This window comes from Pipra filicauda, unplaced genomic scaffold (assembly GCF_003945595.2).
Source record: "Pipra filicauda isolate LSUMZ 115617 unplaced genomic scaffold, ASM394559v2 scaffold181_size1560634_pilon, whole genome shotgun sequence".
Classification (NCBI taxonomy): Eukaryota; Metazoa; Chordata; class Aves; order Passeriformes; family Pipridae; genus Pipra; species Pipra filicauda.
Genome location: NW_024104289.1, coordinates 253,781 through 278,322, shown reverse-complemented (window position 1 = coordinate 278,322; position 24,542 = coordinate 253,781). Strand labels below are relative to the sequence as shown.

Here is a 24,542-nt window from a genome sequence, read left to right as displayed (position 1 = left end):
TCTGAAATGATTATTTCTAAAAATGAATGTGGTTTTCTGGGAGACTGTTTTCTTGATACTGGAATAGAACTTGGATTGAACTCAGTGGAGAGCTTGGCTGTTGCTGGGGAGGCTGGAGAGCCCCTGTCCCTCCCAGGCTGTGCCCTCTGGTCTGGGCTGTGTGGCACATCCACATGTGATGTAAGAGCAGCTGTTCCCTCAGTTGCTGTTCTGGGATGATAATTTACCCTTCCAGTTAAACCAGAAAAGCCCCACCCTTTCCCAGAAGTCCCAACAAGTCCCAGTTTTCACTCATTGCCCCTGAACTGCAGACTTTCCCTGGGGGCTGTTGGCCTTCCTGGCATCCTAATGCTGAAGCCTTCTGGATCTTCATATCCCGTGCCCTGTTCAGGCAGGGGAAATGCTGGGATGAACATCACAGGCAATCCTAGAGGTGAGGGTGTGCAAGAGAGTGTTTTTAGCTCTGGGGTTAGGGGGTGTCTGATTGGGGGAGTGTTGTGGTTTAACCTCATCTGGCAACTGAGCCCCAGGAAGTCCCTTGTTCACTCCTTTCCTTGTGGAGTGGGGGAGAGAATCAGAAGGGTAAAAGTGAGAAAGCTTATGGGTTGAGATAGAGACAGTTTACTAGGGAAAGCAAACACAAAGCAAAACAAGGAATTTGTTCCCCACTTCCCATGGGCAGGCAGGTGTTCAGCCATCCCTAAGGACAGCAGGGCTCCAGCACATGTAATGGTTATTTGGGAAGACAAATGCCATCACCCTGAACATCCTCCTGTCCTCCTTTCCCTTCCAGCTTTCTATGCTGAGCATGGTGCCATATGGTATGGAATTTGTCAGTCGGGATCAGCTGTGTCCCCTCCCAACTCCCTCTGCACCCCCAGCCCCCTCACTGGTGGGGTGGGTGAGGAGCAGGAAAGGCCTTGGCTCTGTGTGAACCCTGCTCAGCAAGAACTAAAACATCCCTGTGTTATCCGCATGTTCCTAGCACAAATCCCAAACACAGCCCCATACCAGCTACTGTGATGAAAATTAACTCTATCCCAGCCAAAACCAGCCCAGGAAGTTCATTACTCAAAATGAAACGGGGTTTGAGGAAGGAAGGAAGCGGGGCGGTGGGAAATGCAGACCACTTCCCTAGCAACCTTGGAAACAAACTGAATCCTTGTGTTGCCAGGATCCAAGGCAGTCAGTTGCCTTTTGAGAAAGGCATGGAAGTGTTCCCTTCCCCTTGGACAGCGAGCTTGCCCAAGGTCTGGGCCGAGTGTGTGCAACTCTGACTCGGGGGAGGAGGAAATGACTAAACTTTCTGTGAAACCACAGAAACAAAGAACATCTTTGATTTACCCAAACAGTGATGGCACAGAGGCTTGGGAATAGCTGGTGGTGCCGCTCTTGCTGGGAACAGCAAGTCCATTGGAGACTGGCCCTTGTGGCGAGTGTGAGTCGCACAGGACTTAAAATAACACCATTAACTAACTTTTGTCCCCTGGCTTTGCAGTTCCATCCGTGACATTCTGCAGTGCCCTTTATAGAAACCTCAAATATTTTTTTTTCCCTGCCTTCCACATTTTGTCTCTTTTTTCCATCTCACAGATGTTTTTTCCCTGCCTGGCACAGGGCTCAGTACACAATTATTCTGTTGCAATAGCCTGGAGCCCCAGTCCTGTGACACAGGCTCGTATGTCCTCATGTGAGTTGTGTTCTATGTAATTTTTTTCATATCCTGGTGGTTTTGTTCAGTCTAGTTTAAAAAAACTGCTCTGAGAAGGAATGAGCACCCAAGCATTTGCGTGCCCTGAGACCATTACAGCTTTTCAGTATCTAGCCCTGAAAATGCTATTTTTGGGGCTTTTTTTGTATTCATCTCCCAGTCACGCTCTGTCTGAATTCTCTCTCTTCCAGTTTACACCCTCTGGATATTTGGAGTTTGTTGACCAAGTCAACGACTGGTTGGTATCTCTTTATTCCTAGATTTCTTCCTAGATTTTTGAGCTGATTCTTTGCTTTTTGGTTGTGTTACTTGCTTGGCTTTTAAACTTCTGTCAGTTTACCAGCCATATTTCACTGATTTTTGTATTTGTATTTTGTATTGCACTTGTATTTGAGTTACTGATTCTTAAGCCTCTTCTAATGGGAACCCATGTAAATGCCAAGATTTGGGAGTTTTTACTTCTTGGTCTGGAGTTTTATTCCCCAAACTTCTCTTTTGGATTTCAAATTCAAAGTTTGCCCAGAACCTTCCCCTGGAACGATTTTGTCAAGCTTCCTATACCAAACAGCTCTTATTTTGTGCACAGTCTGTAGATGGGAGTATCAATGAGTAAAACTTCCTGTCAAACCCCAGTAACAGAGAACATCTTTGGTTAACCAAAACAGTCGTAGTAAAGGGACTCAGGAAGAGCTGTGGGGTTGGTTCAGTGCTGTGGGCTGCTCTGATTTCCACTGGCTTCACTTCACACCCTGATTTTTAGATGTTCAACACCTTGGGGTGTTCAGTTGGGGTTTTTTGGAGGTTGCAGTGGTGAGAAGGAAGCCTTGCCAGGCATCATTCACCTTCTTTGTTTTGTGTTATACATGTGTGATCATCTGGGGAGGTAGAGTGCAGGCACAGGCCAACTGTGTAACGTAGAGATACTGAGAAATAATGTTGCTGGAAATTATTTGGAATAAACAAGCTAATTTCCTCTTTGTGCATCAGTTGTCATCCTTTAATCTCTTGGTATTAGCTTTTTTTAAATGCTGTTATGTACATCATCCACTGTGCTTCCTGTATCCTGTGTCACTTGAACTTTTGCAAGATATCACTGTTAAGTCACCTCAGACTTTGAGTGATGATTAATCAGAATCTCTGTTTCTCTTTTTCTCAGTGTTGGAAGTTTATATGGATCAGTGATACTTGCTCAAGAGTGACAGTGGAGATCAACACTAAGTCTGCTCCTCTGGGTAAGTGATCCAACCCACTGCATTGCTGATGTCTGTTATCTGCGTATCTGCTATTTTTTTGCTTTTTGATATCTCAAACAACAGCTCCTTTGGGATTTGATTTCAAATGTCATTAAAATGATGCTGTATATGACTTCCAGTAGGAGATGTAGAAGAATGTCATGCTGCTTCTGCAGACAAACATTTATTGGGGATCTTTTGAAGGACGGTCCTCACTTAACACAATCTGAGCTGCTATTTAGAGTCAGGGAGGCTTTCCACATTTTAAAGACAGTGAATTTGCAGTTGTGGCAAAGTAATGAAGTATATTTTGATCATCCTAGAAGCACTACTGAAATAAGCAGTGGAGCTGTTCTGTGGCACATAAAGGGCTTAAGCAGTGCCAGGGCTCCAGCACAAGATCCCACTGGATTTACCATGGTTGCAGGGTGCAGCTGTGCTGTGCATATGCAGTTAACCTGACTCAGCAGGTATGCACAGAGAAACTGCCAGCACCTTTCATGTTACTGGGGCAAGTTGATGTGAAAATGCATCCAACAGAACAGTGGATGTGTCGTGTTACCCTTTGGAAATGGCCCGGTTCAGCTGACTTCAAGGAGCAGCATTTTGCATTCGGTCTAGACTGATTTGATTCAAGTAGCCTGCTGCATGTCAGAGCTGGCAGGCTTGTTTTGGGAATTGTTATCCCTGATCTGCTTTGATTTGGATATTATAGTATGATTTAGCATCCTGAATTCCAGCTGGAGAGCTGGGTCGGATTGCTGTGCCTGCACTTGGGCCACGGCTGGGATGTGCTCACCCCAGGACACCACGGCTGGAATCCCAGCTGTGCTGAGTGTCTCCCGATCCATGCGGCTGCACTTTTCCATACTGTGTTCCACGGCTTGCTGAGCCCCATGTTTCCTTGTGTGCTGCATCCTTAAGCTGTTAGAGAGTGTCCAAAGGAGGGACACAAGGATGGGAGGGGTCTGGAGGTGAAGCCACACTTTCAGGAACAGCTGAGGGCACTTGGCTTGTTCATCCTGTAGAAGAGGAGACTGAGGGGAGACCTCATTGCAATTACAACTTCCTCAGGAGGGGAAGAGGAGAGGCAGGCACTGATCTCTGCTTGACAGGACCTGAGAGGATGGCCTGAAGTTGTGTCAGAGGAGGTTTAGGTTGGATCTCAGGAAAAGGTTCTTCCCCCAGAGGATGGTTGGGCACTGAACAGGCTCCCCAGGGCAGTGGGCACAGCACCAAGGCTGACAGAGCTCAAGGAGTGTTTGGACAATACCCTCAGGCACATGTTGGGATTGTTGGGGTGTCCTGTGCAGGACCAGGAGTTGGACTCGATGATCCTTGTGGGACCCTTCCAACTCAGCATACTCTGTGATCCTGTGATCATCTGTCTTGGCTTGCTGTCCCTCAGCTGCCCTCCCCTCTGAACTGCTCATCCCTGCCCTACCATGGGGTGCCGAGTGTGGTGTTTGTGCCATCCTCTCTCAGGTGTTCTGTGTCACCCTCTGGGTCACTGCTGCTTCCTAGAGCTGTCCTGCATCCCTGGCCTCGCTGCAGGCCCACAATATCTGAGGACTGGTGTGTCATTTGAAATTTTATTTTCCTTCTTTTACTCCCTTACCCTCTCCATAACCTCTGGAATACTGCTTCTTGGATCTCCGACCCTTCCCACTCTAAATCACTGTGTGTGAGCTCTCTCTGGGATTCACAGCTGACCAAGGTCTTGCACCAGACCTGAAAAGAAAGGGACATTGCTCCTTGTTTGTCAAGAGCCCTAAACTCCACTACCAAATGCTTTAATTCCCTGAGTTTTTAATCAGGGCTGCAGGAGTAGTTATCACCTATTGTCCCCCCTCTTGGTCACATTTCTCCAGTTTTATTACTGCTTATCAGAGTTGGTGGGATTACACTTCAGCTGGATTTGAGTCTGTCGTGGCTGTAAAAACATCATTAAAAGTTGGCTGGCAGCCACGTCCTGCTGGATGTGTGTTTGGAGACTTCCAATCTGCTGGCATGACCGTGCCTTTGCTGGAAGTCTCTCCCTCTTTGCTCTCCAGATGCTGTGCTGAGTCCCTTTTCCTGGGAGCAGCAGAAATTCTGGGACCTAAATCTACCTTGTTTTCCTTGTCACTTGTACTGTTGCTCTTGGGAAGGGGAGTGTGTGTCCAAGTCCATCCTAGGCTGTAGGAACGGGTGCTGAGTGCTCCGTTTTCTGTTCCTGTAGCTCCAGTACTGGGATTTGGAATGGTGTTGGAGTCAGATTCTCTATCCCATTGTTCCCTACCACGTTAACCATGATACTGACAGTTCAGCCATGGCCCACAGGAAGGCAGCATGTATAAATAATCCAGAAAGGCTAAATGAGGCTTTAAAAATAAGCCTTAGCAGAGACAGCTGCTTTAGTGTGGTGCCATGAAGACATAGGAACCTGGCTGAATCTATGTAGCCAGATCCAGTCATACTTCCTGCTCTTTCCTAGCAAAATCCACGCAGGTTTTCAGATATGTCTTTACCTTGCTCTCCCAGCTCTTGGGAATGCTTTGAGTTGTGGTGTCCAAAGCTGAGGCAGAGCATCACATGCAGCACTGAAATAACAGCCTGAACTCCAGTCCACCCTTTTACAGTGCCTGTGTGCAAAAGGCAAAAATTAGGATTTGTTGGGGTTTTTCCCTCCCCTCAAGGTCACGTCGAATACAGGAGGGAAAGAAGTACAAGGCTGCTTCTGTGTATTGCATTTATTAGCACTTGATGGCTTGTCCTGCAGGGCCCAGCCCACACATGGCTTTTCCTGGCCTTTTAATAGTTGTGCTAAACTAAAATGTGCCCAAAATAGCACTAATTCCAAACACTTCCCCAGAGCCTGTGGCTGCTCTGCGTGTTGGTGGGAGGTGGTTGGGGCATGGTGGGGTCCCCAGGCAGTCAGTGCTGGGGATTTCTCTGGTGTCTTTTCCCTCCCTTTCTTTCCAGAGGAAATATTGCTGTTTGCAAGAAAACAGAATATTATTGTACTTTTGCTCTTCACATATTCTGTGTTGTGGTTCTGGGTGATGTTAATGTAGCTTAACATGTAGTTAAGGTTCTGCTCACCCACAGTGCTGATGGGGGCTCTCTAACACACATCTCCCCTGCCTGCAGAGATTTATGTGTTTATCTGTAAATAGTTACCCTGCTGCCCTGTTTATCTTGCATGTGACCTCTCTGTCACACACTGCCTTTCCCTGTGTCCCTCCCATCCGATTCTCCTGATTTTATTGACTTTCCCAGTCCTGGCAACTGCTTTATATTCAGAAAACAGAAATTCATCCCTCACACAAAGCTTGCAAATCTGATTTAATTTCTTCCCTTACTTCTTTAAAAAATCCTTTTTCCTCTCTTCAAGACTGAAAATGTACATTTTCCCTGTTTATTTAGACAAGCTTCTTTTGTCTGCAGGAAGCTTGTCAAATGATAAGTTTCTTTGCTGCTTGCATTTGTAATCCTGTGAGGTTTATGTATTGGGAATAATAAGAAGGAGATTGTCCAATCTGTTTAAAGATGTCCCACTTTTTGAGTGTAGCATCTCATTAGGAACACAGTTTGCTGTTTGCATGGCTTTTTTCTTCCTCTCTATAGCTTGGGGGAGAAAATATATCATTTCTTCATCTAGTAATAATACTTGGCACATTGCATCTTCAAAGAACTATAGAGCTATGAATTGAATAATTTCTATAACACTGTGTGGTAGTTTCTCATTATTATTTCCCCTGTTTTACAGATAGGGAAAGTGAACAAGAAGTCAAGTGAGCTTAGGCCAGGAAAAGAGAAACAAAATCAATTTAAGTTCCCAGCTCTCTAATTTGTACTAGAGCAAAAGGAAGTTTGATTCAGGTCGACACAAAAGGAAAGGGAGAGCTTTTTATCTGTAATGATCTTTCCTAACCTTGTTAGCTATTTATTTGTGTTTATTGTTGTTGGGTTTTGGTGATTTTTTTTCTAAATAAGTTTTCTGACTTACTGATGTCACTTCTCGGTGTGTGGTTGGAGGAATTGTCTGAAGTTTATAAAGCGTAAGTGGGGTTGGGTTTGTTGCTCACTGCTGTCCAGGGGATCTCTCTGCTCCTTCCCTCCTCTTTCCTCTCAAACCAGAAGCTGGGAAAACCTTTTCTGGTGTATTTGGAAATACTGTTTCTCTGTCTTGTTTTCCATCTGAGACTAAGATGGCAAAAGTGAGTCATCCCAAAGTGGGAACTGTGTTTAGGTATAGAAACTAATCCCTCTTGTCTCATCCACCACATGCTACACTAAGATTTTTTTTTTCCCCCTCATGGGCTGTAGTGGAAGTTGTTGGCTCAGAGTGGTGTCTGGAATTGTGTCATTTGCAGAAATAATTTGATACAACTGCACTAGACTTGATTTTACATCTGCTTAATTAGCTGACAAGACCCCCAAACATGTTGATGCTGCATAGAAAAGGTGAGTGCTGGAGGCAGTGAACAGTAAACTGGAATTGTGTGTTACAAAGGAAGTCATGGTAACAGTTTTGTTGGCTACTTGTTCAAAGTTAGTTAAAACTTCTTTATTTTCAGGAATTCTAGCTTTTTATAAAGGTGCTTTGGAGCACTGGGCAGTGTTAGACAGTTTAGTCCTCTTGGGGAGAACAGGTAATGTGCTTGGTGCAGAGGAGCATGGAAATCACAAGGAGAATTTCTTCATCTTTCTTTAGAAAATCTCCTGGCTGCTTCTCTGCAGGCTCTCAGAGATTCCCTGGCCACCTTCTGACTGGTTTCAGATGCCTTGTTTGATAACTTTCAGGCAAAAGCCTTGCATGGCTTATAACACAACTTTATTCTGGGCATGCCCTGCTGGTGAAGGCGGTGGAGAAAGCAGCTGTCTCCAGCCACGTGCTCTTTTTAGGGGATGCAAAATTTTGCAGAGCCTTTTTTAGGGGCTCAAGATTTAACTCCAAGATTATATTTAGTTTTTGATGGGTGGGGCAGATATCCTGGTGCCTTAGATGAGACCTTCAACAATGGACAGCAGCACCAAGGTACCGCAGCCAGTATTTTTATTTTCATTTTCCTTGCATCTCTTATGTATCTGATATTTGTCCTTTGTTACTTGTGAGCTGACTTTTTAAGGATCTGAGTGTGGCTTTTCATGAATCTGGATGTTTTTCTGTCGCTGGGCTTGGGAGGCCCTCAAGGCTGAGTTGGGACCTGGACCTTGCAGCAGTGATATGAAGGACTTTGCAGGGAATCAATGCTTGTGGTGGGGTCTTTGTGTCTCTCCTTTGTCATCTAACAGCTTCTCTCACTAGACTTTGATTTCAGCTGCTTACAGCATGTGGGGAGCTGCACGTTCCCCTCAGGCTGTTCTATTGTGTTTATTTTGTTAATTTTGTGTTTTGTAATTGCTGATGCCCTGACCAAGGAATTTTGCTGAGATGCTTTAGTATCTCTAGGTGTTGTTACTTAGGTATTTGAAATTAAGAGAAGGAGGGAGCTACCTGACTACTTGCATACCTCTTCCTTCTCATTTTCCTCCTCATCAAAACTCAGGGAAATTCTCAGCTGTGGGAAGAATTGCTCAGCAGAGCCTTGAGTTGGATATTCCTTGGAGCACCATCGACCCAAAATCCAACACAGCAGTCCCAAGATTAAAGAGGACTTTTTCTGCCATCACCTTTTTGTGGCTGCAGTTGTGCCAAGCACGAGAACAGAGGGCAGGGTTGTTTGGGATTAATGTTTTTTCATGCTTCCTCATAACTGTTTGCAAGCAGCAAAGAGAAGGGAGGAGCTGTTATGTGTTGCAGGTTGATCACAAATCACAAACTCCATATGCACTCAAGAGTAGGGAAGTCTCAGGAGAGGGAAAAGGGTGGTGGGAGAGGGGACATCAGCGTGAAAGGAAGGAGGGAAAAAGTGGCAAGTGGCAGCCAGAAGGTGATCAGGGGCAGGTACTGGGATGGTACTTGAGCTGGTGTGGTTCTCCATGGTGAACTTGATTGTTACCCTCCCGGTTTTATTGGTGTGACTAAGAAATTGCATTCTGAAATAACCTAAGTATTTTTCTGTTTGAAGATCTTAAATTTGCACCTTCCTTGTTAAACCTGCCTGCCCAGCTTCTATATCCCCACACCCTCAGGTGTAAACCTGGTGTGGTAGCCGGGCTTCTTGTTGCCTCCTCTTTTATAGTTTTACTTGGTGTAGTATGTTTATAGTAACATGACTCTGGGATTCAATGTGGGTTTGGGAAAGGCTAGGATCAGCAAGACAGGGGGTGATCTTTGATTGCAGATTTAAGCTGTATGTGTAGACATTTAAGGGAAGCCACCTCAGCTGATGTTTCAGTGCCGTGGTTTAAGCCCAGCTCACACCTTGGCCCCACGCCCTCACCAGTGGGATCAGGGAGAGAATCAGAACAGTAAAAGTGGGAATAAAAGTGGAAAAACTTGTGAATTGAGATTAAGGCAGTTTGATAGGTAAAGCAAAACAAGGAATTCATTTCCCACTTCCCATGGGCAGGCAGGTGTTCGGCCAGGAAAGCCGGGCCCCATGATATGTAACGCTAACTCAGGAAGGCAAACACCATCACTCCAAATGTCTCCCCTTCCCTCTTCCCCCCCCCCCCCCCCCCCCCCCCCGCACTTTATATACTGGTCGTGATGCCATATGGTATGGAATGTCCCTTTGGCCAGTTGGGGTCAGCTTGTCCTGACTGTGTCCCCTCCCAACTCCCTGTGCATCCTCAGCCCCCTTGCTGGTGGGTTGGGGTGAGGAACAGAACCAGCCTTGACACTGTGTGAGCCCTGGTCAGCAAGAACTGAAACATCCCTGTGTTATCAATGCTGGTTCCAGCACCAATCCAAACTGTAGTAGCCCATACCAGCTTCTCTGAAGGAAATTAACTCTATCCCAGGCAAAATCAGCACGTTCAGGAGGAAGGTGTGTTGGGCGGGATGGCAGCAGGTACGTGGGACCAGCTGGGGCATCCCTGGGCTGGCAGCTGATAGCCCAGGTGAGTGGATGGCTCTTGCCCAGAGGGACTTGGACAGGGCTTTGTTTTTTTACCACTGTCATTGCTGAGAACTTCTACAGTTTTGAGTGGAAAACCAGCTGTTGTTTTTTCAGCTCTCCTCACTTCAAATTGGCAGGTTACCCTTTTCTCCTGTTTTTGAGAGGCTGAGATGACCCTGACCAAGTTTGACAAGTGATAACCAGGGAGCCTGGCTGGGTTCTCCTGCGTGATTAAAGCTGCAAGCTGGCCCTCTGAACTTCACAAGGCAGTAGCTTCCAGATTGATGTATCTGGAAAATACCAAGTAGTTAGGTGACAAGGTATGAAAGGCAAGGAGCTCTGTGTCCAATCTCCCCAAGCTTTCCTGTTTGTCCCAGGGAGGCTCAGATCCATATTGCATTAAATTGATGTTTATCTGCTTATCTGCTGGCCAAGCCCATACACTCTAGATGTTCTCTTACCTCAAAACCAGAGATGCACCTGCAATTGTCCCTTCAGGATTTGGAAGCTTTTTTGCTAAAATTGTCTGTCTACCAGTGTTTTCAAGGACATGTCACACTTGGAAATCATGGTATTAAAATAATTGCCTTTGAAATGAAGGGAGGGTCATGTGCCCTACATCGGAAATTCCTCTTAGTTCTTATTAATCTGGTATATAAATGTCATGGCTTACATCCACAGGGTGTTTATATTGAATTTTTAACTGTATCAGTAGCTCTTGCTCTTCAGAATAAATGCCATATAATCTGGTAATGAGCAATATTCTCAATTTAGAAACAAAAAATAGGACACAGACAAATCTGAGTTACTGTAAGAAAATAGGAAATAGCCTTACCTTATGAGGGGAGAGCAAATCCAATGTAGTTTTTAGTGTAATGGTAAGGCCAGAGAATTCCATCTGTTTCCTTAGAGGATAGCACAATGATTGCCTGATTCTCCTCTGGAATACCTGTACTGAGGTGTGTAATGAGGGGGTAGTTGGGAAACAACACCCTTCTTTCCTCACCCTGAGTAGATCAGCGCGCACCAATTGGAGGTAGAGAAAGCAGTGGGAATTTCAGCTTATCCCCCCTGCCCCATCCCCTGGTTTGAGGGAGATGAAGTTGTTCCTCTTGAGATCTCCAGTGAGCAGCACTGCCAAGGCCAAGATGTGCATTTTGGGAGCAGAATCATTCTTGCTGTGGCAGGTGGGCATCATCCAAGAGCTTGGAAGTCTTGAAACAGCTTCCTTGCTTAACCAAGCCAACAGTCCCACACCTGGAGGAGGTTCCTTTTCTTAGCAACTGTTCTTAAATAACAGCAATGAAATTAATAGTCATAAAAGCATCAGTAGCTAATATTAGTCAGTGCGTGATAAACTAACGATGCTAATACTGCAGCCTCTCCCTGCAGGCTGGTGACTGAGTGGCCAGTGTTTGTTTTGCCCCTCACCATGGGTGGCAAAGGCTGTTAACTTTTAGCTGAGGTGCTGTTTGTGTGCTGGGCAGGTGGGTGAACTTTGTCCCAAACTCCCAGTTGCTTCGGTGGAGGCTTTCCCCAGCTTGTCCTGTTGATGTTGGTGTCACCATGATGATGGTGTGACACTGAACCAGAGTGATCTGCAGCAAGACCCATATTGGAAGAGAACATGTCTTCATTGCAGACTTGATGTGAGTTTTGGAACTTCAGTGTTTCCCCGGGCCCAAACACACCCCTACACCCCCACTGCCACTGGAGTGGGTTCTGGTACTACCTCTAAGTGGAGAAGGAGGGAAGGTTGTAGCCACAAGGATCAGGATGTTTGTGGGGAGTTGCTCATGTTCTGTCTGTGGCAGAAATGTCTGGCTGCTGATGGTCCGAAGTCAGTCAAGGTGAGGAGAGCTGGTGTTTCACTGTGGACCTTACACAGAGGGCTGATACTACTGAAAGCACCCACAGGTCACACAAACCTGGCAGGATCTGTATTTTGAGGTCCTGTTTTGGTCACTTATGTGGGCTTGTACAACTTTCTGATCTCAGGCTGGGTGGCTCTTGCTGCAAAACTCCTGTGCCAACAGAGAGACTGTCTCTGTTTCAGGCTGTGGCTCTGCTCAGCTGTCAATCCAATTTAAGGGGACCGCATTATAAACACTGTGAAACGCTGAGCTGGTGTAAAGCTGCTTTGCTGATAAGGAGCTGTTCAAAATATTTGGAGAGTTCGGCTCTGCTGTGGACCTGGGCAACCATTGCTGGCTGCACTCCCAGGGCCCAGTGCCAGGGGTTTTTTGGCTGCTGTGCCCCCTTGACTGGATGCCGAGTGACCGAGGCTTGGTGTGCCCTGGCTGTTGCAGTGCCTGAGGGACTCCAGGTGAGGGCAGCGGTGAAGCAGCATCCTGTGGTTCTGCCATCTGGGCAGCAAACAGCCCTCTCTGTCCATGTGGGGGCAGGAAATAGGGTGGAGTACCCCATCAGGTTGCTGGGAAAACCAAAACCGAGCTGAGGGCAACTCTGGTTCCCTTTGCGTCTGTTCCCAGCTCCCAGCAGGAGGTGAAAATCTGAGAGGTGGGAGATGCCACACCTCTTTCTGGGGAAGAGCATTGTTGTCTGTCAGTGCTTCAGCCCCAGAACAGTCTGGCAATGGAGCAAACTCCCATCTTACAAGTGCTCACAGGAGCCTCTTCGTAGATTTGGTTGCTTTTGGTCCAAGACCTCAGCACAGATTTCCACAATTGCTCCTTTTCCCGTTTCCCTTTTCCCTTTCCCACCCTGTCCTTCTTGGTACAACAATGGGATAGTGTTTATTCTTCCCTTGCGGATTTGGACACTAATGGAATTTATAGAATTATAGAATGGTTTGGGTTGGAAGGGACATTAAAGATCATCTCATTCTAACCCCCTGCCATGGGCAGGGACACCTTCCACTAGCCCAGGTTGCTCAGAGCCCCATCCAACCTGGCCTTGCACACTTCCAGGGGTGGGGCAGCCACAGCTTCTCTGGGCAACCTGTGCCAGGGCCTCTCCACCCTCCCAGGGAAGAATTTCTTCCCGATATCCAATCTAAACCTACTGTCTGTCAGTTTGAAGTCATTCCCCCTTGTCCTGTCACCAGAGTTCCTGATGAACAGTCCCTCTCCATCTTCCTTGTAGGCCCCTTCAGATACTGGAAGGTGCTCTGAGGTCTCCATGAGACCTTCTCTTCTCATATTTGTTTTATCAACAGGGTGTGTGGTGTATAAATGTAACACCTTTGCATCCTGTGAATATTTAGAGTAGCCAGCCTTGTCTTCACCTGTGTGTTCCTGCTCCTTTATAGCCTGTCTTAGAATTTTCTGTAGGGACCTTATTTGCAGCTGTGGTATTGTGTGCCCTGGGTGGCTCCTGCAAGTGCTCCTCTAGGTCAGATGTCTGGTGCCAGGCAGTTTCTTGGTGTGATATTAAGGTGTGCTTCCCTATTCCATGGGTTGTTGTCAGCCAGTGATAATCCCCTGTCACTAAAGGCAAGGACAGCTCTGCTTTGAGCTGCTGGAGTAGCTGCCTGTTGGGAGGATGGGGAATAGAAGCCCCTCGACATTGTTGCATCAGAAGGACTGTGAGTGCAGTCAGTTGTGACAGCAAGGAGCCGTGTAGGTACACAGCAAACAGCAGTTATGGCCTGCGTCTGTCTCCCTGAATGCCTCTGCTATCTGATCAGTTGTCAACATCTGTTAAATCCTGCTGCCACAAAACATGCAGGCACTTCTGAGGGTTGTGTTATTAAGGGTGTGTGCTGTGTATAATTTACGGTGTGTTGTGACAGCCCTGATCTGCGCCATGGAGCGCTGACATACAGCTGAGTTCCGATCTCCTGTGTTATCCAGAGTGAGTTTGGAGCCTTGCTGGCGTTACAGCAGGAGAGGAGATGTGTGTGGTCATGTTCCCCTCATCAGACATTTGCATGGGGCTCTTTGGAGCACAGAGTTGCTGGCCTGCAGCCATGCCGGCGTCTTGGGAGCTTGTCAGATCTTGCAAGCAAAGGAGTACCAGGCTGGGTTACAGTTCTTGGACAAGAAACTTCCAAGGAACAGGCTGCTGATGCAGAGATACCAGAGACGTCCTTGTCTTGTGGTGCCATGTGTGTTCTGACACTCAGGCTGAATGTGTTTCTCCGTTTTTGTTGTTACTTGGTATTTTCTGACTTCAGAACAGCACCATTATATTCTAGTGTGGTGAGAACAAACACCGGATTCTCCTCTCCCCCAGTTGTAAAGGATTTGCAGTTCAGTTGTTTGAAATCTGCAGGGGGGTGTAGCATTGGTTGTTGATAACAGTTGCTCAGTCACAAGTTGAATATCCACCTGCACTGAGCACGGTTTAAGTGCAGCTCCACGCTGCTCCTAGAGAAACCTGGATGCTATCTCCACATGGAGCACTGTCTTTTTCCCTCCTGGTGCAAAGTTCCCCCGAGTGAGACGTTTCCACAGATTAGAATTTCACACAGGTAGTTGAACACATGCTCTGCTAACCCATTCAAACAGCCCTGAAGGCCCCAGAGGAACAGGAGTCCCAGCTCAGGTGAGCAGCTTTTAACCTAAGCCCTTCAGGGGGACTGGTTTAGCTAAACTGTCTCTTTTGATTTAATGCCCAGTTTATTTCACCTTTATGTCTGTCTTCATTGAGTTCTCGAGTTTGGCAGCTGGAATTAGGAAAATAGTGTCTCTCTCACAGCATGGAGTTGGCAGACTGCTGTGTAGAGGTCCAGAATTGTTGACCCCACCTAAGATGGAAATTTCCTGCCTTGGACCACACTGCTGGAGTACCAGGAGAGGTAGGCAGTGTAGGCAGCATAAGCACTGTAGTCCTACCTGATTATAAACCACAGGGGAACATAGACAAAGTCAACCTCTGCAAAGAAGCCCCAAATGCCGGTGGTATCTTTCCAAAGTCACACCATTGCCACAGTGGCATCAACACAGGATGCAGGATTTGGGGACTGTTCTCCAGAGTGCTGAGTTGGAAGAGGGTAGCCAAAACTGGGAATGCTCTCCAGGACAGAGGACAGGGTTGGTATTTCAGGGTAGAAACAGCAGTTAAAGTTTCTTTTCCTTAAACAAAGACATTTTCATAAATCATAAGCAACTTTTGCCTGAGTAACATAAAAGTAGGTCTGCAGAAGCTTTGAAATGGGCACAGAAAGGTCAAGAGTGTGACAACATCAGCTCATTGATACTGAGACACAAAAATGCAGCAGAGGGAATTAAACCCCTACTGTTTGGAAGTATTTAATCAGCTGACAGTACTGCTTCAGATCTTGCATCTTGTAAAATACAGCACATCACATTACTCCATCTTGGGTAGAGCTCCACTTTCTTTTTAAAGATAATTTAAGTAGAATATTAAGAGAGAGGAGAGGAAAAAAAACAACAAAAAAACCCAAACCAGAGCACAGAAATGGCAATTTAGTGTTCTTGACATTTCTCAGAAAGCTGCTTAAGATTATCCCCTTAAAACGGCAGATTTCGCCTGCAAGTCGAGTGCAGGAGCAGGAACTGATATTTCATTAAAATATTAGGAGAGGCCTGAATGCATTTATGATCCTTGAGACATTTGCAGGAAACAAGAGCTTGCTATTTGGAACTGTCAGAAGTTTGAATAAAGGGCAAAAAGCAAATCCCCAAAAACTAACTGCATAACTCTGATACCTCCACTGCCAGAGATGTGCTTGTTACCACATAGAGAGATATTCCTGGTGTTTTTTCCCCTCCTTTTTTCTAAATGTACTTGTGCAACCTTTTGTTTTAATGTTGGATGTTGAATCAGAATTTAGATAAACTGGGGTCATGATTACTGTTATACATTGTTATATTTATGGCCAGATGGACTTTCATCCAAAAATGTACCAAAATTGATGAAAAAAGAGGAAACAGTGGCTTTCCCAAGGATCTACCATGTAGACCATGCTTTTTAAATTTTTTTTAATAGAGTTGAAATTATTCTGATTATTTTCTTTTTCTCTCACCTCGCAACATCAAGGAGTTGGGCTTCTGCAAAGATTCTTTACTTAAGCTTAAAAAACGGAGTAAGAAAAGTTGGGAGATCAAAAGATAATCTGTTGGGTAAGGTCTCTAACAGCAGGATTAGTTGTATAGAGCATGTTGCTGTTTCATTTTGGAAAGCACTACTTCTATTAAACTTGTATTTTAAGGCAACAAGTTTAATATTACCCACCTGTATTTTCCACTCAGATTGTATTACAATAAATCCTACACTCAGACAAGTAGAAAGAAACCCTTGTTTTAAATTTCTAACCTTCAGTAACTTTTTGAGGTAATGCACTTTCCAATGGGGGGAAACTGTGGTTAATGAAATAGAGGAGTTGGACCCAATGAGCTTTGTGGGTCCCTTCCAACTCAGAATATTCCATGATTGTGTGAAGTGTGGGGGGAATTACAGGAACACCCAATTGTGCCAACTTGAGCACACAGTTGGAGTGTCTGATCTTCGAAGTTTGTCTCAGAGAAGTCCTAGTGTTGTAGCATTTAAGCACTTGGAGCTTCCTTGTAGTCTGGCTAGTCCAGGGGAGGCCGCCAAGATGATCAAAGGAATGGAGCACCTTTCCTGTGAGGAAAAGCTGAGAGAGTTGGGATTGTTCAGCCTGGAGAAGAGAAGGCTTTGGGGTGACCTAATTGTGGCCTTCCAGGACCTGAAGGGAGCCCAAAAGGAAGATGGAGAGAGACTATTTCCAGGGATCTAGAGTGACAGGACAAGGGGGAATGGCTTCAAACTGACAGACAGTAGGTTTAGATTGGATATTGGGAAGAAATTCTTCCCTGGGAGGGTGGGGAGGCCCTGGCACAGGTTGCCCAGAGAAGCTGTGGCTGCCCCATCCCTGGAAGTGTGCAAGGCCAGGTTAGATGGGGCTCTGAGCAACCTGGGACAGTGGAAGGTGTCCCTACCCATGGCAGGGAGTTGGAATGAGATGATCTTTAAGGTCCCTTCCAACCCAATCCATTCTGTGATTCTATGATAGTAATTGATTTGGAAAAAACCCAAGAGTTTATCAGCAAGACCTGAACCTCTCTGAAGTAAAATACCAATGGTAGCTGTATCCTACCAGCAAATCCTTGGAGTGGCTGAATCCACCTACCTAAGTGGCAGTTTCGTGCTGTAAGGAGGGTGCTGGCTTGTAGGGTTTTTGCAGCCCTGCTGGAGTGGTGGGTGCAGCAGTGGGTTTTTCTATGAGCAGTTCAGTGCATTTGTGATCCAGAGCTGTCCCCATTTCTGTCCAGGGACTGAAGTGGCAGCCTCACATAGCTATTCAAACACCTCTGCTGCAGGCTGTTTCCATGTAGTACTAAATAAATGGTGAGCTGTCCCCCAGAGGAGCTGTGCTATGTGTGCATATGTGTGATGATTTACATGCTGCAATAAGGAATGTTTCTTTTCCTAAACAGGGCTGAAGCTGTAGTTCTGTTGTATATGTAAAGTAAACATTCGTGCCATTTTGGGATTTACTTTTCCCATTTTAAACAGCAGGATCATCGTGGTTGAGGCCTTGGCATCACCAGTGTCTTCTGCAAGCCCAGACTAGACTTGTCTCAGTGCTTTTTCATGTGCACCAGAGTAAGATCCTCCTCTGAGGGAGGATCCCTTCCCAACTTTAGCCAGGGAAACAAAATCTGTAGTCATTGAGAGAGAAATGTAACCCCCCAGAAACAGTCCCTCCAGTGATGGTCTGTAAGCACGTGAAAAATAGTCAGCCCCAAAAAGGGGAAATACAGGGGCAATAGGTTTTAAAATAGTTATTTTTATAGCTCTCTTATATGTGAACCAAGAATCAACATTTTTAAAAGTTCTTTAGGGCTTGAGAACAAGTAAAACTTATCTCCAGGTCTCCGTATATACCATGAAGGATTTGACCCCAGATGTTCATGTGGCTTGAAGGAAGCTGGTGGTGATTTGAAAATGTAATGATTTGTTTAATTATTTCTGTTTAACTCTGTTATTTGGGGTAAAGTGTTTAGGGGTTTGTTTTGGGTTTTTTTTTTTGGTGAGGGTTTTTTGGCATGGTAGTAGAGGACAAGTTCTAGGACCTTCCTTTTTCGGCTGATGCCCTGTTTCTGTTTGACCTTTGGTACATGAAGAACTCCTCCTTGGCCAGCTGATACAGTGAAAATGGGTGTATAGTTAACATATACCTTTCTACAACACTGAGTCTTGCCCCCCTGCCCCCCAAAGGTTGGGAAAGTGTGAAACACTTTAAATGTCTGCTTCTTTTAGCATCAGACATCTCATTTGGTTTGTGTGTAAGCAGGAAAACTTTGAAGTGTGGTTGAAATACAAAGGGAAAGTACTTCAAAGAAATATAACTGTTTTAAGTATATCTGATCCCTCGAGGTTTTTGAAGTTTTATCTTGAGATTATATGTTCAGAGGAAGATTTATATGGAAATACTGAGGGTTATTAATTCATCCAAACAAGGATGAGTGTTGGCATTCATTGAACTGTTCCGTGCTAGTTTTAGCTTCGCACCATGGCAGGCAAGTGATCCTTCACCTTCTGTCTGCCCTGCCAGTGTCCCTGACACTGTAAGTCTCCAAAGCAAAAGTCTGCTACAGAGTGAGACTTGTTCCTTACCGTTATCCCATGAGCAGCAGAAATCTCTGGATATGGCTGAACAAACCCACACTTCTGCTTGGCATCAGTCACTGTGCTGGAGTTGAGTCCACGGTGGTCCTTGGTGCTGCATTACAAGTTCTAATAAATATCTTGAACTTTGGGAGAGTTCAGCTCTTGAATCTGAGCCTTTTTTAGGGTTGGGCGTCCACTCCTGTACAAGCATGCCCAGCTGTGCTGGAAGAGGGGGGTTGTTGTTTTTCCTTTTGGCAAAGAAGGATTCTGGCATCAAAGGTTTTAATTGCAGGAATTATATCAGCAGTTCCTAGTGCTCAAGGGGGGGGGGGTGTGCAGGAGGGGCTAATTAGACATGTATAAATAATGGGCTAGGCAGAGCTTTTAATCCTGCATATATTGTTCCACCCTTGCCATCATGTGTTACTGTGGGACTTTGGAAAGTTAGAAAACTATAAAGTTACACAAGAACCACTTTTTCCCAGTGCAACTGTGAAACAACAGTGAGGTTACTTTTGGTCTTTTTATGTCATAAAAGCATCTTTCAATTAAAATATTATTAAATTACTTTTATTGTTTTTGAAAGTTTAATTAGATCTGTAGGTTGAGGGGAGCGACACAGTTAAGCAACCTGAGATCTTTTTTTTTCTTCTGTTGCAGACTTAAAAAACCCCCAAGTGAGGTGATCCTGCTTTCCCATGCCTTGCTTCCCTTCCATGCCTTACTATGTTTCATGTCAAATAAGGACCTTTCTGTGTTCAAACTTTCAGGACATTTGTAGATCCCAAAACTTCCTTCAGCAACCATGTGCTTTTCTTTCTAATATCTCAGTGGAATTACTTCTCTGGAAGATATCGAGTTTTTAGAGAGTTTATGGGGTAAAATTGGAGAGTCTGTAAACCTGACTGGCTTAAACATGTGGTGGATACCCTTCAGTATCAACCATGGTCATATTATCCTTATCCATGGAACCCTCCAGTCCACCCCAGGGTTGTTTCTATTCCCCTGGCACTAATATCCTTGTCTTGTGAGCTCTTCTGAGCCCCAGGCACAGCTCAGCCTCTGCTCCACTGAGTTTTTTAACCTTGGGTGCTGCTGGAGGGCAAAGGGCACCAAGGCATGAAAACATCTTTCTGTGAGGGGGTGGTGAGGAGGTGTGAGTCTGACAAAAAGAAAAACAGGTTGAGATGGGATGGAGAAGACATCTTTTTGGTTCCTCAAGTTGATAGCACGTGGCTTTTGACCTTCGTCTCTCGGCACTGGAAGTTGGGTGTTGAAAAAGCAAGCCAAAATCGACAGCGCTTTGTCCCCTGTCTGGAAAAAAAGACACTAAAAAAATCTTTGCTTGCTCCAGTGTTATTGAAATCCCTGGTGTGGCAGTTTGAGCCACATTAGAAATCCAGAATCCAATTTCCAGGCTTCCCCCCACCCCTTCCCACAATTTATCCCAACACCAAAGAGAAAACTTTCAGGCCAGAGGCTTCTATGGGGAAGGGGAAAGTATATACATTTATTTACACAAATAAATACTATACAAACTAAAGGCAACTGTATATATATATAAATTACATTTCTATCAGTCCTTTTAAGCCCCTCCCTTTAAATTTAGTCCAGGAGAAGCCTTCCAAGGCTGATGTGTAATGCAGTCTCTCTCTCTCTCGTGGGAGTGTTCGGGGCCCCTGAACACTCCCCCCCCCCAGCCTTCAGCTGTTTGCCAAAGTCTTTCTCCTCATGAAGTCCAAGAAGGTAGCTTTGAGTCCTTTCTCCTCGGTCCTGTGTGTCATTTCTGCTGTATGATCTCTCTCAGTCTCATACCTCGGTTCGCTGTTGCTGTAGTGTAGCTTATCATAGTAGGCGTTTGGAATCTTCATTCCTCTAAGTCAGTTTTCGGATGCCCCCGGTCAAACTCGGCAGGGCAACTCCCGAGCCTCTTGGCCCGTCTCCAGTTTCACCTGGGATTCTTCTCCCGAGCGCCGAGCTGTTTCATTACGAGCCCGTCCACTTGACTCTGCTCCAATGCTGAGCCTCTCCTCCACTTTACAGCCGAGGGAAAGAAAAGGCCCCCCTCCACAGCTTAACTGCAGAAAGGGGGAGCTGGGAAGAGGGCTTGGCTGCAAGGCCTACCTCTCTCATCTTACCTCGGGTGCTGTGAGTCGCGTCCCTCACAAACACTCACTCTAAATGCTGCCTCTAACTCTGTCCTAGGCAGAGTTGGGGGGCCGCAGGGCTCCCCTCTCCCCCCGGAGGGGGAAAGAAGGAGCCCAGCCACCCCCTGGCCTTCTCCACCCACACGCAGCAGACACCAACAGAGAACTGCCAACAGCTTCTGGTGGCTGTGCATATATGATTTTTAGCAGAAGCAAACAACATGGACAGTGACTGGCTCTCCAGGGAACACTGCCCTGGCACCCAGTCACCTCTGAGCCCCCGACTCCTGGGGGGGCCATCTCAAACCATGACACCTGGTTATGAGTCTCGGGGCTGTGCTTGCCCAAGGGACTGGAGAGTCCCAGGGACTTGGATTCCCAGTTGTATTCCCTAAACACAGGCTGTTTGCAAAGCTCAAGCAGGAGTTATTGGCAGAGGGCTTTAGTTTGGGAGAAGATGAAAAGGTCCATCAGCTTTTGAGGAGAACAAGAGAAAACCAGAGGGAAAATGGGCCTACAATTATTGTTTCTCACTTCCCCCCATATTTTTTTCTCTTTAAAATTCAGTCCCGTTCCATTATGAGGGGGAAAAAAATTCCTTAACCATGTTGAATTTTACCCTTTCTAATTTTTAAAATGCCAAGAGGAGAGAGCTGGCAAATCATGGAATATCAGGGGATTATTGGTGTTGCAATGGTGGTTCTGGCAACTTCAAGTTCTCAGAGAACACAAGTCTTTGAAAAATGAAAGTATCCTCACACGCAGAGCATGTGCTTCAGATACCACACTCTTCTTTTACATATTACTCCTGAAAGGTAGATCTTAAGACAGCAAAATCTGAGGCAGATAGAAGGGGGAGGATGCAATGTATACACAGATTTTCTACATGTAACAGTTGATGCTGCAAAATTACAAGGTATTGGGTTTTTTGTTGTTTTCTACAGACCTTTATTAAAACACTGTTCAAGGTGAATGTATTTTATTTACTGGTGAGTGCTCTCTACTTTTGCCTTGTGCAGTGACAACACTGAGAGGGTGGATCTGGAAACTCGTAGACTTGAAGGCCCAAAATCTAAAACCTTTCAAATCTGGAGGTTTGTGAATTTGACCCTTGGACCCAGTCCATTAAAAGAAAGTGGCACAAGCTATGAAATTGTGTCTAAATGTAGTTCAGTACTCAGGATTTGGTGGTTCTTAGCCTATTTTTAAGAATTACCTTTTGGACTCTCACCTAACAGTGCCTCTTTTGTTCTGTAGCCTTTGCGGTGACAGTGTGTCAGTAACATGTTGCCTGGGGAATGTGAGGCATTTCCTTGCTTGCGTGAGAAGTCTTGGAGTGAGGAATGAATATCTCAATTGTTTTTCTAATAAGAGGACCCAAACAAAAGGTGAGAAAATAATGTATTGTTTCTCAGACTCTATAAGGTGAGTCAGTAGTTGAAGATTATGAAATAGTTAACCTTGACACAGGAATGACCTGAATGAAGTGTATCTGTGGGGTTTTCTATTTTTGCAAGTCGCCATTTGACCTTGAAATGCTTGTGATAAAAGAGTGAAAGTGAGTCTGAGGAGGGTTTGGAGGCAGGTATTGGCATTCCAGGGCTGCTGTACAGGGAAGGAGCTGCATCCCTGCCATCCAGCAATCACAGAGCCCACTTGTGCATCACAAAACAACACAACCTGTCAAGTTTTGAAAATTCCTTTCAATTGCAACACGAAAAGAAGAAAAAAAAGAACTGCTGGAGAATAGGGTGGCAGAGATAAGCAAGCAGAATGATTTCAGTGCTGCAGACCAAAATAAAGGGTTTACTTTGTAACGGGAGACGAATGTAAACCATAAACCTTGACTCAGAGACTTTGGGTGTTTATATAAGCTGTTTGCTGTTTATGCTTCTCAGTCAGAGTATCTGAAGGATGCTTGTCTTGGCAAGGCTTAGCTTTTGATTTACGACTAATGTGTTTAACAAATTTTAAGGCAAAGTGCAGAATGCACGAAGCTGGTTGGTAGTAAAAATTGCTGTGTGATTTGAAATAAGTTTTTCCCAGGTATAAACAGTTACATCTTGGAAGGGCTTCTGTGCTTTATGCTCTCAAAATACTTTTAAGTCATTTCTGTGGCCTGATAACTTTTATCCTAAGGCGTTTCTTACATGCTGTGGGATGGGCTTCTATCCTCAGTGTACTTCCATTCATTTTTATCAGTTAAAGGAAATAAATAATGTTTGTTGTGTAATAAAGAAATAATGAAATTCAGGGAACAAAGAAAGGATCTGGACTTAGGGAACAAAGGGACATTTGTTGCCCTTTTTGCAGTCCTGCATCATAGGAGAATGGTATTGCTTTGATGTCACTGCTCAGCAAATTCAAAAAGAAAATTATTTATGGATATGAAAATAAATAGACATTATCAGTTTAAAGTGAGCCTTTGCCAACATTTGGGTTGGTTTTATCTGTAATAATGTTTATCCTTTTTGCATGGTTGAGTTTTGGGCTCTTGGAGGGTGCTGAGCCCAGCACTGCTGGGCTCCTGCTTCAGGGACAGGGATCCTTGTAACCATCTTCCCAAAATGGAGCACTTGGACATGGAAGGACCAGCCAGATGATGTGTCTGGTCTCTCTTTCTGCCTCTGCCTGTTAAGCCATTGTTGGATTGAGAGCTCAGGTACCTGCTGGGAAGAATCAAGCAGAGAGCAGCTGCTCCACACCTCTGGAAAGGGGGGCAGTGTCTAAATTACTCAGCCAAAAGCTCATCTGGGCCCTAACTAGTTTCCTCTCACTGCCTCATGCTCAGATATTTCTCTGTGTTATTGCCATTAAGATATGCAATATGTTCAACAAGAATCCATTTTCTTTTTTAGTTTCTTCTTTCAGACCTGGACGGAATGAAATGGAGTTGGTTTTACATTAAAAGAAATGTTAATGACTCTTAGTGTAAATGATCTGAATATATTCATTAGTAAGTGTTGAACTGCTACTGACTGGTGGCACTATAGTTGAGCATCTTCAAAACATCCCATGAGAAACTGTGCCAGAGATTGAGACTGAATTCATTTGAAACAATTTTTAATTTTGATTGAAATGTGTTTTGCAGATAATCCTCTCTGTGTTTATGTTTCTCTTCTTGCCTTCCAGAAGACAAATAGATGTGTCTGAAATGACATTTGTCTTCATGAAGTAGAACTTTATTTTATAAAAATTAGTTGCTTAAGGGTGTATTGTTTTAGTGTCGTGAGGCAAGAAAGATGAATTCAGAAGTTGCTTTAGACCTCTCCTGCAGTCATCTTGTAGATGTAGGACTGAGAATGCAGGACATGGATTTTGACAGCATCTGGGGTTTTACTTTTGCTATAGAACAGGATAACCCTCCCCATGAAAGATGACTGGAATTTCTTAGCTTTTTCGTTTGACTTTCATGGTAGAGTGGAGGGTGATAGCCTGATCTTGGGGGTCCTTTTTTAACGCTCCCTAACAAGCCCTAATCAAGATTTTTAAGTTCTGTACATCAAAATTTCCTGGCTTAAGAAGCTTTTACGTGTGAATGGGAAAGCTGGGAAACTCAAACCATCCCTCTTACTGCATCATGTCATAACAAAAACCTGGAGCTGATGCTTTATTTCCCAACACTGAGCATTTGCAGCCCATGTGCAGAGAGAGGAAGGAGGGTGGGACAAAAGGGAAGCCCCTGCCCTTCCTCAGGGAGGTCACATCCAGGGCACGGTGTGTCCTTTGGCCTTCAGACCTGCTGGCAGCTGATCCTCCCAAGCTCTGGGAACCTCTGGGTTTTAAAGCCTGGTGCGTTTTGCAGGTGGACATCCAGGATAAGACCACCCCCAAAACAACAACAAAAACAGGCTTGAGGATGTTGCCCCTCAATGCCTCTGTGTGTGTTGTTTGA

General features: G+C 45.2%; 1 protein-coding gene across 1 annotated transcript in view; it reads left to right on the top strand.

Moving 5' to 3' along the window:
• The first annotated feature begins 1,902 nt into the window (after window positions 1-1,902).
• Window positions 1,903-24,542, top strand: part of PPFIBP1 (PPFIA binding protein 1) — a 78,576-nt gene continuing 55,936 nt past the window's right edge. Inside the window, exons 1-2 of the mRNA XM_039379951.1 lie at window positions 1,903-1,949; window positions 2,868-2,943. The gene's annotated coding sequence lies outside the window, so the exon portion shown is untranslated. The remainder of the gene's footprint in view (window positions 1,950-2,867; window positions 2,944-24,542) is intronic.